Source organism: Pleurodeles waltl, chromosome 7 (assembly GCF_031143425.1).
Source record: "Pleurodeles waltl isolate 20211129_DDA chromosome 7, aPleWal1.hap1.20221129, whole genome shotgun sequence".
Taxonomy (NCBI): Eukaryota; Metazoa; Chordata; class Amphibia; order Caudata; family Salamandridae; genus Pleurodeles; species Pleurodeles waltl.
Window position 1 is genome coordinate 689179258 of NC_090446.1, and position 12034 is coordinate 689191291.

Here is a 12034-nt window from a genome sequence, read left to right on the forward strand (position 1 = left end):
TCGGAGGGTGTAGGGTAGGCCCACCGAATCACCTACATAAAAACACACGAGGGCGCGGCCCTATTTTCACCACTGTTGGTTTGAATAGGTGTGGCTTTAGTGGAGTACTCCTTGTTGCTTTCTGAATTTCAGGGGCATGTCTGGAATTTATGAGTAGGGTCGGGAAGAAAACTCCGCTCCCCCAGCAGAGTACTCTATGGTTTGCCACTCCGCACTTGCTTGAAGCGTGGAGACTCCGCTATCCGCCTCATGGTGCAGTTTAACGGCGCCTACCCATAGAAAAAGGGTAAAGGCGCTGAACACACGAGTAAGTGTTTTGTTTGGGACCTTTTAGCACACCTGATTACCCCCAAGAGACTGGGCTGCATAAGTGTGCACGTGAGAAGCACCGAGCATCCAGGGGTTCCTGGATTGGCATGTGACCCACGCCGTCCCTAGGTACCGCCGTCCCTAGTTTTACATTGTGCTGGGAGCCAGTGTGTTCGTTGTCAGAATGCCTGGGTCTTGGTTTACCCTCTTGATACTCTATACACTCTGTCTCCGGGCTAGCCTTGCTGTACTGCCAGAGCTGGTCAAGGAGAGTTGTCGGGAGGAGGCGCCACGGTTGCCTCTTAAGCCCTCTACGTTTGGCACTATTTGGCCCCTTCCTCAGGATATGCAACTTTCCCTGGTGGTGAACCACCTCTCGCCCGCCGTCTTTCAAATATGGCACAGGCCACCATCTTTAGCCGGACCCTGTGTCATGCTTCAGGATGTTTTCCGCAGGTAGGTAGTGAGTGAAATGCTGCGTGTCCTCTGTCCCAATCAAAACAAATGTGTCAGAAGCACTGGGCATCTGCAGCACACACATGTTCCATTATCGACGTTTGTGTAGTGTGCCATTTGTGCCACCCCATTTCGGTGTAAGCTAGAATGTTTGTCTCCCTGTAGTTTCTGGATAGCTATAAAGTACTGGCCGTCAATCCAGTACTCTGTCTTCACTGAGGGGTTGTGCTGTTGTTATTAAATGAAGGATTTATCAGCAGTAAAATAAGACTAAGAGACAAGGTTCATGTCTTGTGTTATTGGAACCAGATAGTGTTTGTATTGATGTCTTACTTAATTTCATGGTGCCTGATATATTGTTTTGTATTTCACTATCCGGCTTGCACACATGATATGTTATGGGGGTACACAGATCAGGGAGAAATGCATTCTACATATCAGACCAAGCACACTAATGATGGTAAAGCGCTTGGCAGAACTCTTTGTAGAGTACTTATATTATTCAGTGGAATTCTGCAGAGTGAAACTCTGCGAGTTCCACCTACCCCTGTTTATGAGTTAGCCAAGAATACTCCCAGAGTAAGCAACTGCAAAATCTTAGCAAGTCCAGTCCCTTCGTTTGTATTTAGCTTATAAAAGTAGGCCTTCTTAGAGGAGCAACTGCAGAGTAGTATGGGAAATAGAATGCAATCCTTGACACAGCCATAACGATGTTTGCCTTCTCAATTGTTTTGCAATGCATTATTTTTTTAACATTTCAAGAGTAAACCAAGTATACAACAGGATTACTTTTGGAATTAGGGAGAAACCAGGAGTACTACAAAAGTCACACCTACTCTAAGCAAAATTTTGTTTATTGGACCATAAGTGTCAGAAAGGTCCACCGGAGGTGGATCCGGCCAATATGTTTGAACTTAGGCATGACCGGTTATCTAACTGCCCTGTGGATCATGAAAAGTGACACCTGTATTTGAGTTGAGCTTGCTGTGACGTTGCTGAAAGCGTACATTCTTTTTTACTTAAATACTCTTAAATTGGTATTCTACAACATATGTACATTTCACACATGTAGGTAAAATATTCATAAATTATGACTACATGCAAGTGTGAACTACAGATGTTGTCATTTCTACAAGTCTAATTCACAAAGAGTTTGATATGAGCAAGTGTGACTTACTTTCCGATTATGCCAGACTTAGAGGGTCATTACGACTTTGGCGGTCTCATGACTGCTATGTTGGCGGTGGGGGGCGACCGCCAACAGGCTGGCGGATAATACCACCAAATTATGACCATGGTGGTATGCGCAACAAAATACAGCCAAATCACCGCTGGCACCGCTAGTGTGGTCAGGCTGCCACGGACGGTGGTAGGCACCTTCCTGCCGGCAGAGACCATGTTTCTGCCAAACAGAATACGAGGCTGCACACCACCAAGGTTTCCGTCGCAGTCGGACCACCATGGACATCCTGGTGGAAACCAACTCTATAGAAGGAGATACTCAACTTTAGGAACACATATCCGTCTGGAGCCGCCATGGAACCTGAACTACACGTCTTCCCGCTCATTCAATGACTCTGGAACCAGCAACGACGACAGCAACCGTGAGTACACACACTTACCTGTCAGTTTCGCATAATGCCAAGGTGTCAACGCACACACAACATACACATCCTGAACGAGTTGCAATGGCGCACACACACGTACTCCCACTCTGACACGCACATTCACACACAGCCACATACATACATGCACAGACATTTTACACATAGTACACATACAACAGCCAATACACACTTTCAAAACACACACCAACCTGCAGACACACAGCACCGGAACAGGCAAACACAGCAACACACAACACCACCAAACACACAACAATACCACATCCGCAACACCTCCAAAACACCGTCAAGCAATCACAATACACACCTCCACCTGAAAAAACATACAAACAACACAATGTAACAGCACCAGAGAACCAATACACACAACACAGCCATACAACAAGGCATATGTCATACCACGCAAACACACTACACAACGGTTCTGACATACCAATCAACACACACACATGCACACAGTACAACCACACAAGGGCACACAATACTCCAAATAACATGTCAACACAATCAATATACACAATATCAACATCAATGCATGTCCCAAACACTTACATGTCCATCACACCATACACAGCCATCACCGAATGACAAATACAAAGCACACACCCACACATGCTGGCCAGACACAAGTGGTAGCACAACCACCACACACACAGAACTCACACACACACAAACAAAAGCTGGCAAGACCATAACAGCTATGAGGAAAGAAAGACAGGACAAAGATGTAACCTTGAAACCAACAACTGGTGGGCCCAGATGTATATAAATAAATATATAAACAGAGAACTAAGTACAAAATCAAAAGCCCATAGGCCAGTCCAAACAAAAATGTGCACAATACACTTATGGCACATTTGTCTGCCCCTACATCTCCTGACTGTTAAATTACCTCCACTGGGAGGGCCATCAAGGTGGCAGGCAGGCCCCTCAGGCATTGGGGGGGGAGGGGAGTTGGGCTTCGTTTGAGAGGGGGTTCTTGGGGCTTGGGAGGGGAGGCTTAGGGCGAGGCTTAGGGGACTGCTGGGAAGACTTGGGAGGGGTAGAGTTCTTGGCAGGGGAGGAGCATGGGTACTAGCATGGGGGCAGGGCAGGACTTGAAGGTGGTAAGGGCTGGACTTGGGGAGGGAGACAGACCTTTTGGGGGTCACACAGGTGGGGGAGGAGTAGGGAAAAGGAACAACTCAGAGAGGAAAAACGTCTTGAACACACGGGGATGGTCTTGGCAAAAGGTTTTGGGATTGGAGGTAGAGGGAATGGTTGTAGGAGGCATTTTGGTGGATGTTTTGGGTGCATGTACGTGCAAAGAATGCTTGTGTGTACTGTGTGTCTGTTAAGTGGGTTAGTGTGGGCGTTTATGTGCATTGGGATGAGGAGCTGGGAGATGCCATGGTGGATGGGTGACTGTTGGGGTGGTGACTGCAGGTATGGTGGATGTGCTGCATGTGGGTGTGTCGGTGGTTGTGCTGTCTGTGGATGTGGTGATTGGGGTGGATGTCTGTGGGTCTGCTATTGTGATGACTGTGGGTAGGATTGGAGTGGTGGCTGTATCTGTGAATGTCGGGTGGTGTCTGCAGGTGTGTTCGGTGTAGTGTCTGTGAAGGTGGGGGTGGTGTACACATGATGCACACATGGACCTACACGACTGCCATTGCACTGACAACATATCCCACTACAACAAAAGTCTGCTTTAAAAATAGTGGTACAATTAAACCATTTCATCTTGATCACATAAGTCATTCAAAACCTAATTCTGTCCAAGGTGCATATATCAGCTAGACCAAAGGGTAACAATGGTTGCTCCAGTTCGTAAGATGTAAGTAACCTTTGAGACATGATATAGACAGCACCTAACCAATGCTGCACTGTAACTGGTAGGACATAGGCATACATAGCATTGACATAGTATATGTTCATAGGGTACCTCTGCCTAGGTACTTACCACCAGTAGTACAAAGCCATTGGTTAAAGGTGAAACGCACATATGTGAACCTCATGGAAAATCATGATGAGTCCAAATATACCATTTCAGATACCCATTTTTTGAATCTCCTTCCATGGCTACTTTCACATATCCCATAGAATGAAGATGAAGGGACAATTAAGATGCAACTACAGTCCCATATGTACTGTCCTATTCAGGCCATTTCTGTGGTGTAAATGAGATGGCAGCCTCACATGGAGTCGATACCTGTACCAGTATCAGACATTAATAGTCCCTGCACCACAAAGAGTGAGTCACACAGTAGCAAATAAATGTGATCAAAACAGGTGGCAGTGGGCAGATACCTTTGAGACACTAGTGCTTATATGCTGATGGATGCACCAGGGCATATTCAAAGGGTAGGGTTGTACTCCAGCTCACATCCATAGAAATGGCAGGATGGTGTCCACATGTGACATTGTCATTTGGGCATCTCCACATGCAGGGATAGAGTAGACTTGATACAGGTAATCTAAATGTTCACATAGCAAACCATTATGCCACATCTAAATCTAATACCCAGCCAAGATAAGAACTACTTATTTCCACTAGTCTACAGACATGTAGTACCTACCGCACTGCCACAGAAGGTACATTGAGACAGCAAACACCATACAACCGAAGCCAATTACCAGGATACAGTCAGTACTTACCTCCTTGTGGCTGCTGTACTGTCCTCAAACACCCATCCACCTCATGGTAGGTCACCGCAAAAATGCAGGCCATTAGGTGGGTCAGGATCCGACAGGCACCCCTTCTTCGTTGGGAGGACATCCCCAGCTCGGGCTCCGCCGTCTTCCAGTTCCACGGTCTCAGGTCCTCCCACTGCTTACAACAATGGGTGCTCTGCCGGCTGTAGGGTTTGCACTTACTTTGCGATGGCACGCCAGATCCCCTTCTTCTGATGGGCGTTCACCTGCATGGATGACACAGACAAAAGGAGAAAGTCATGTACACATGCACCTTACCAACAGGAGTGTTCACTACACATCTTTCATAGCAAGTGCCCACACATACCCATCCTCTCTGCTCACACGCCTTCCCTATGTGCCATCAGCATGCATCTACCACCTCACCACTACACCTGATCGATTCAATGTCACACGCAACCCCTAACACCCATGGCTGTGACATTGGACTCACCTGCTCCTCTGGTGCCCCATATAGCTGTCAACACAGGGATAGGTCCTTCTCCCCCAGTTTCTCCAACTTTTCCTGGGTGAAGGCAGGGGCCCTATCACCTGCAGGACGTGGCATGATGGCTCTCAGAGACAGTAAACAGCAGCTCAGGTGGTGGAGGTCTTGCTGGCAACAGTGTCAGGAGTCAAGTGAACAAGGCTGCAGAAATTGGTGGTCACGGTCACCGCATACAGGACCGTCACCGCCGGCGGTCATCGCCATTGGCCCCAGTTCACAAAAGGCAGCAATGCTAACTAATGACAAGTTGCATGGCAGTTGCATCCGCCAACTGCCATGACGACTTCCACCGGCGGACTGAGGTCACTTCCAACTGTCCACTACAGTGGGCCAGACGTCTGCCATTTAGAGCACATGTAATCTATGGATGTGCTTATTTAAGTGCATCAGACACTTACTCACAAAAATATCAGTGTAACCCAATGTTGTGCCATCATGGTATTGCAACATGATATGACAATATTGACACAATGATCTGTTGAGGCTGTACATATGTTGACAGTTCTGTTAAGCTACTCGGAGGTACATAGGCAGCATCTTTATATAGGTTGATTCCATGAACTATCAGTGCAAGACTGCTTAGTCACCAGCACATGTTCAATTACATCTGTTACATATGTCCTATCTGACATACATGTTAGCCAATGTGCTGCAGTAAGGGTGTAACATGTGCATATCCATGATCTGTACTGTATATGTCAGCAGTGCTACGCATCCCCTATAGATGTTGGGTGTGATCTAAAATACCATGTGCTGCTCATGTGTGCCGACTGCATGACTCGTACATTTTCTCCTACCAGCATAGATATCCTGCCATGAGGAGAGTGAGGCAACCACCAATGTACCGTCCACTAGTAGACCTGGCAACCATGGAGGACAGGCATGTCATCCAGACATACCGTCTGAATCGTCAGACCATCATGTATCTATGTAGACAGCTGGAGCCAGATCTGATGCTAGGCAATCTCAATTCCTATTGCATACCTCCCATTGTACAGTATTGGCAGTGCTACACTACCTTGCCACCACTACCTTGCCACAGGCTCATTTCAGAATACTGTCACCATAAAAGCAGGGATGTCTCAGCCCATGTTCAGTCTGGTGTTGAAGGATGTGCTGTGTGCTTTGTTGAGACACCTGGACAGCTACATGACGTTCCCCGAAAGAGCAGATTTGGCCTATGTGAAGGCAGACTTTTATGAGATGGGACACATTCCTCATGTGGTAGGACCCATTGATGGCACACATGATGCTCTGGTACCTCCCAGTGCAAATGAACAGGTGTACAGAAACAAGAAGAACTACCACTCTATCAACATGCAGGTGGCGTGTCTGGTAGACAAGTATATCTCACAAGTGACAGCCAAGTTTACTGGATCAGTGCATGACTCCTACATATTGCGGAACAGCAATGTCCTTGGTAAGTATGCAATTTTATGTGTCTCATTTTTATGTCACGTGCCATCACATACTGGCCATTCACTGAATCTTTTCTTTCAATTGTCCTTCCATTGTGTTTACAGGTGACTCTGGCTATCCAAACCTTCCTTGGCTGTCGATACCAGTGAGTTACCCAGCCACACCAGGGGAACTCCGTTTCAGTGAGGCCCATGGGAGGACAAGGTGTGTGATTGAGCACATTTTTGGCCTCCTGAAGGAAAGATTCAGGTGCCTAGACCTGAAGGAGGTGCCCTCCTCTACTTGCCTCACAAGGGTTGTCAAATAATTGTTGCCTGCAGCATGCTACACAATCTAGCCCTGAGACATCAGATACCATTGCTAGATGATGAGGGAGAGGCAGCTGGACCAGTGGCTGGAAAAAATGCTGATAAGGCAAGTGATGAAGAACCAGAGAAAGAAGGAGCAGCTGACTCTAGGACAGAGCTCATCAATCAGTACTTCCAGTGACATACACGTATGTTGAGTGGGTCTTTTAATGTCTTGAATTTGCACATTCAGAAGTGGATTGCTGAACTTACACCTCCTGACTTGATTCATCTGTGGGGGTTATGAGGTTCAATGCCTATGTGTGAGTTGTGGAAACAGACAAATAGACTGTTAGTTGTGCAGTAATAGTGGATCAGCTCCAACATGTGTTATTACAACAGATTCCAAGTGTACTTCTCTATTGGACTGTTCAGTATTGTGAAATGTTTCCTGCATTCTCCTATTCTTATTACCTTGCACCCACCAATAGTGGAATTCATTCTGTAGCTCATCTACCTATAGGTTGAGGTATTAATTGTCAGTAGCCAATGGTAATTAATTACAGACATGAGGGGTGTATGTGGCAGATAGCTGGTAAAATGGATTTAGTGAAGTGCCTCTGACAGGTGATGTTTAGGTCCAATTTGGGTGCCCCGGCTTTGGAGGTACTCTACAGTGGGCACGACATCTGTGAGCTGCATATTTGCTTTGTGTGCCACCATGCCGTCCATCCTGATGGCACTCTCTGTAATGCTCTAATTGTAGGTCGGTATGCGAACAATGCCCTGGTGTTACTCTGGTTTTATACCTCACTCTCTGACATCAGTCCAGTGACATCACTGTTGTCATATGTGTCCTGCTGAGGCAGCCTCTGTCTAATGCCCATTAAACTGCCAGTTCAAATCAGGGGGGCATTACCAGACCACAGTTGGGAAGCATGACATTTTTTGTAATATCAATAAAGACTCATATACAGTACCTGTGTCCAAATGTGATATATTGTGCATTTAGGAATGTTTACATTCAAATGAAATATGAATAATAAAACAAAAGGTGATGAGTGGTGACATGGTAGATGGATTACTCAGAGTAGCTGCTGCAAGAGTTGGTTACACAGGTCCTGTGTTCTTGTACCATGGGAAAATGGAGTTATGTTTCCTAACAGTTAACAGGGTGTCTCAGTGGCACACAAGGGTGACAAATCAGGAGAGGTTCACTTCCTGGCAGTGGGGTTTGCCTTGGCATCTGCTCCAGCCGGATGTCTGGGTAGACATCCATGTTTGCAGGGATTCTTCAGCTATAGAGGGTGGGGTATCTGAGGCAAGTGGTTGCCCTGGCAGGGCCTCCATTCCACTAGCTGCCACTGATGTACCTGGGGCAGATGTAATGTTGCTAGTGGAAGGGGCCTGATGCTTGGTTGAGAACCATGCAGGGTGGTGTTGATGTCAATAAGCACCCATGCAATGGAGCCTATGGTGAGATTGTGTGCCTGCCACTGCTGCATGACCTCCTGTTGGTATTCTCTCTGTTGCCTTTGATTTGATCACTGGGGTATTCATCCAGAGGAGGGCTGGCAGTGTCTGATATCTTCTCCATGGTGGCACTGGCAGGGTTACTTGTAGATGGAGTGAGACACAAAGTTCAGTTTAGAAAGTGTGTTTGGTTGCCTCTTTATCAGATGCATACAGTAGCTTAGTATGTTCCCCTGCAATGACAATGACAGATGCTGCACAGCATACCTTGGTGATACATACAAGTCTGTGACATGAGTTTGATGCTCCATGTTGTGAGCTGTCATTCAGGTTTGGTACATATAGCACTGTGTATGGGTTCTGGTTGTGTCTGATACTGCACATGACTGTTCAGCTCTGTTACCTAGTGTAAGAAATGGGGTCTTTGGTTGACAGTCAGGTTACCCCCTGTCCAAGCAAGGACCCTCACTCTAGTCAGGGGAAAGGAGAATCACCCTCAGGTAACCCCCGCTCACTCTTTTGGTAGCTTGGCATGAGCAGGCAGGCTTAACTTCAGAAGCAATGTGTAAAGTATTTGTACCAACACACATAGAAACTCAGTGAAAACACTACAAAATGACACAACACAGGTTTAGAAGAATAGTAAATATTTATCTAAACAAAACAAGACCAAAATGACAAAAATCCAACATACACAAGTCAAGTTATGAATTTAAAAAGCAAAAGAGTCTAAAATCCTTTAGAAAACAGTGAGAACGTTGTTATCATACAAAAGTGCCTGGGTAGTGTCAAAATAAAGCTGCACAGGCGTATGTGCATCAAAAAAGGCCAGCAAGGTGTCGATTTCTCACTCGCAAGCGAGAGCTTGCATCGTTCCTTCTCCTGTTGGGTCTGTGTGCATCGTCTCTTCTCTACTGCAAGAGAGCGATGCGTTGATCCGGACGGGCACCATGGGTCCGGGCAGGCTTTGCGTTGATTTTCAGCACCCAGCGATGTTGGGTCGAAATCTGGTTGCACGGTGTCACGAAACTGCGCTGCATGGGGAATTGTGTCGTTAACAGCAGCCGCTGCAGGTGTTCAAGCGTCGTTTTTCCAGCCATGTCGATCTTCCGCCCACGATGCAGGTGGAGTGCGAGGTTAGCCACAAGGCCGGTGGCGCATCATTTTTCAGCCGCAAGGCAGCTGGGTGTCAAAGGTTTCCCTGCACGGAAGTCTTTTCGTGGATTTCTGTCCTTTTCCACTAGCTCCACCTTTCAAGGGTCCAGAGACAGGTTAGGGCACCACCTGGCAGGCAGAACTATCAGCAGAAAGCCCAAGTGCTGGCAGAAAGAAGTCATTGATGTCCATGAGACAGGAGGCAAGCTCAGTTCAAGCCCTTGGAGATTCTCCACCAGTGGGAAGTCACACAAAAGTCAGTCTTTGTCCTCTCTCAGGCAGAAGCAGCTACTGCAGGCCAACCCAGCAAAGCACAGTCACAGGCAAAGGGACAGTACTCCTCCTCCAGCTCCCAGCTCTTCTCCTTGGCAGAGGTTCCTCTTGGCTCCAGAAGTAATCAGATTTTCCGGGGTTTTGGGTGCTCTTCTTATACCCCATTCTGCCTTTAAAGTAGGCCCACTTCAAAGAGAAGTCTCTATTGTTTTCAAGATCCTGCCTTGCCCAGGCCAGGCCCCGGTCACACAGCAGGGGGTTGGAGACTGCTTTGTGTGAGGGCAGGCACAGCCCTTTCAGATGTAAGTGACCACTCCACCCCTTTCCTCAGCCCAAATGGCCCATCAGGATAAACAGGCTACACCCCAGCTCCCTTTGGGTCACTGTCTAAAGAAGAGGTGCAAGCAGCCCAACTGGTAATCTGACCCAGACAGGGAATCCCCAAACAGGCAGAGTCACAGAATGTTTTAAGCAAGAAAATGCCTACCTTCTAAAAGAGGCATTTTCAAACACACAATCTAAGAACCAACTTCACTAAAAGATGTATTTTTAAATTGTGAGTTCAGAGACCCCAAACTCCACATGTCTATCTGCTCTCAAAGGGAATCTACACTTTAATCATGTTGAAAGGCAGCTCCCATGTTAACCTATGAGAGAGATATGCCTTACAACAGTGAAAACCAAATTTGGCAGTATTTCACTGGCAGGACATGTAAAACACATAAGTACATGTCCCACCTTTAACATACACTGCACCCTGCTCATGGGGTTACCTAGGGCCTACCTTATGGGTGCCTTACATGTATAAAAAGGGAAGGTTTAGGCCAGGCTATTGGGTACACTTGCCAAGTCGAACTGGCAGCTTAAAACTGCACTCACAGACACTGCACTGGCAGGTCTGGGCCATGTTTACAGGGCTACTAATGTGGATGGCACAACCAGTGCTGCAGGCCCACAAGTAGCATTTGATTTACAGGCCCTGGGCACCTCTAGTGCACTTTACTAGGGACATACTGGTAAATTAAATATGCCAATCATGGATAGCCAATTCACACATACAATTTATACAGGCAACACTTACACTTTAGCACTGGTCAGCAGTGGTAAAGTGTTCAGAGCAAACAAAACAGTAAAAACAGAGTCCAGCACACAGAAACAACCTGGGAAGTAGAGGCAAAAAGCTAGGGGAAACCATGCCAATGATGCCAAGTCTATTACTAGTGAATAGTCTGGCTTGCTAGATGTCACAAAATATGCCAGCACATTGTACAATGGTGTCCCAGTGGGAACACAGCATGTGGGTATGCAAAGGTAATAGTCTTGTCTCTGGATGTTGTGCATATGCCTGGAGTCTGCCATCCTACTTTGCAAACCATGGTCAGTCCATTTGAGACCTGGGGATATGGATCAGAGGCCAATTGGATTAGTCACTGAGCTGTAGCTATGTTTAGCCTAGGTTGCCATAGTGGTGTGCCATTGCATTACTGTCATTGCCATGTACTGGTCCTCAGTTATACAATCTGGTTGGTGTAGCTAGTACAAAAGTCATACATGTGTGACATGTGATGTGCACATTCCAGGTTTTCACATTGAAGGATTAGTGCATTCTGGGAGTCATACTGATTGGACTGGCCCATAGTATTGGTGCCTTTGCCAAGTGATGTGTGGGCAGTTGGGCTGTGTGGGGGTGGTGGCATGCAGGGGAGAGGCAGTAGGTGATTGGCAGGTAGGTGTAGTGGAATATTTAGTTAAATAGGGAGTATCTGGGAGGTGAGGAAGCATGCAGGACATGACAATTTTGTGAATGAATGTTGTGGGTACTTACCAGACTCCAGTCCCCCAGGATTTCCACTCAG